General features: G+C 46.0%; 1 protein-coding gene across 1 annotated transcript in view; it reads left to right on the forward strand.

Moving 5' to 3' along the window:
• BPIFB3 (BPI fold containing family B member 3) overlaps nt 1-2529 on the forward strand; it is a 20803-nt gene that overhangs the window by 17955 nt on the left and 319 nt on the right. The gene's annotated exons all lie outside the window — the stretch shown is intronic.

Genomic DNA, 2529 nt, shown 5'->3' on the forward strand with positions numbered 1-2529 from the left:
GTTCCCCTCCCTGGGACGGTTTTCTTCCTTGCAAACCCACTCTCCCCCTCTCTGTGTGCTCTGCTGCAGGCGTCCCGGTTAGAAGACTGGCTCAGCGACGTGGTCCGGGCAGCGTATGTGCCGAAGGTCAATGGTACGGCAGCCTTTGCTTCCTCCTCGGACACGTGGAGTGTCTGAATTTAGGGCTGTTGGATCTGCTGCCTCTCTCTGTTGTTCTGATGGGGACACTGAGGCCATAGAGAGATGAACCCCCATTTCTAAGATGCAGAAACTGAAGCACCAATATTTCACTCAAATGATGTTGATAGCACTTAGGTCATGCCAGGCTGTGGTCCCAAAAGTGGATCTGACCTGGGTCCTGCCTTCTGCTTCCACAGTCCAGAGGGAAATCAATTGTATAAAGAAATGATTATAATATACACAACCCAGGGTCCACAAGGGATTGATAGAACCTCTAGGTGGCCTTACTGAGGAGAGCCACTGACACATACAGAAAAAGGACATTTTTGTTTGGACATAAGAGGATAAATAGTTTTCCAGAATAAAGCTATATCCCCAGGAAGAGAAGCAACTGGCTGGAGGAAAGCAATAGAGCAGGATTAGTTGGGTCCTAGGGTCCTTAACGTCTGAGACACCCCCTACACCCATATTTTTGCTCTCAACCATTCTCTCTTGCTTTTAAAATTATTTTATTTTTAAACATTTATTTATTTAACTATTATTTGTTATGATTTTCAAACCACTGGGTCCAGGATTCGAGTCTCAGTTGGCCATGTGGGAATCCACACCTTAACCAACATGCCACCTGCTGGCTCCGACAATCATTCTCTCTGTACAGTGGACCTGAATGTTGGAATTCCCCTGCCCAAGATTCTCAACGTCAATTTTGCCAATTCAGTTCTGGAAATCATAGAGGTGAGTTTCCTCTGCAGATGTGGTCTAGCCGGGTCTGAACTTTGTCTCTGGAGAGTCCTGCTTGAAATCCATGAGGGACATGCTTTGCCTCATTGTTTGGTCTGCCCTGTACCATTTTTAAAGTGCTCACAGAATGGCAAATTACTGGGACCAGCAGATGGTGTAATGGTTATATTGCTGCACTCCCATGTGGTCAACCACAGTTCGAGTCCCAGACTCAGTGCTTAAAACACACTGGGCATGTGTGCATGTATGCCCAAACTCCTGAGGGGAGAAGAGAAGGGATTGCAGTGTGGCCATCCCCTGGGTGGGGGGGCGGTATTTCTTACTTTCCGTCTCTCTGTCTCTCTGTCTCTCTAGCATGCACCCATTAGCAAAAATCTCTCTCAAAAAAAATTGTAAATTAACTCAGGAATGGCAGATATATGCGGGATCTTGGAAAAAATGGAAAAAGTGAATTTAAAGTATGAGTTAATATTGATGCAATAAATAAAAAAGAAATCCATGCAGTTTTTTCATAATACCCATTTTCCATGACATGTGTGCTACCACTTTTTCCTTGCATGCCCATGGCAGACATTGTTAATCAATTACAGAGGATTTTCTTATTGCATTCAGACACACGTCTGATCTATAGAACAACCTAAGCTTCACTCACAGGATCATAGCTCTCCTATTCCAGGGGTAGCAAATACACGTGCTCTCTCTCCCTTATCCTGTGCCCATGCTGACATGACTAATAGATCACGAGACCCTTTCTTTAAAGTTTATTTATTTATTCCATGAGCTAGAGAGTCTTGACACCATGATCCACCCCTAGCCTCAGCCAACCCTGGGTCATAAGCACACATGTGCCTGGCCTGCTCAGGAAGGTCTCCGGAAGTGTATCTAGAACCTGGAACCTCTCCTCGTGGGTCAGTCTCACAGTTCTGTATTTTACCCATTTACCGTTGTACCACCATCTGGCCCCCATAACGCTTTTATTTGCTGACTTTTTTTTTTTTTATAAGAAATTTTTGCTATAGGATACATGCACTCACACCAGAGACAGAGAGAGATGGAGATACAGAAAGCAGGAAATTACCCCCCTAGGAGGGATGGCCACGCTGCACTCTCTTTCCATTCTCCTCTCAGGATTTTGCCACACATGCATACGCACTCAGTGTGAGTTTCAAGTTGCCGGGCTCAGGACTCGAACTGCAGTCAACCATATAGGAATCCAGCACTTAAGCACTCCACCACCTGCCAGCCCTTCTTGCTGACTGTTGACATAGTCTCAGTATCTTTTTCAAATTAGTGCAATCTGAGTCTTGAAACAGCTCTGGGAGGTAAGCAGATAGGGGGTTTTGTACCCATTTCTCAGATAAAAACCAGGACTAAGGAGGTCACATTTCTAACCTAAGATCACACAGTAAATCAGTGGCCAAAATGCACTTGAACTTGAGTCTCCTACTGTCAGCAACCTGTCCCACCCTGGGTGTCCTTTATCCATCGTGCATCCATTTGTTCATTCGCTCACTTAATGAGTCCCTGCTGTGTACCGGGTACCGGGCTGGCCCTGGGTGGGGTGGGGAGATACAGAGGGTTACAGGGACTGGGGTGTGGCAGGGGGGG

Source organism: Tupaia chinensis, unplaced genomic scaffold, assembly GCF_000334495.1.
Source record: "Tupaia chinensis unplaced genomic scaffold, TupChi_1.0 Scaffold000115_1, whole genome shotgun sequence".
NCBI classification, from domain to species: Eukaryota; Metazoa; Chordata; class Mammalia; order Scandentia; family Tupaiidae; genus Tupaia; species Tupaia belangeri.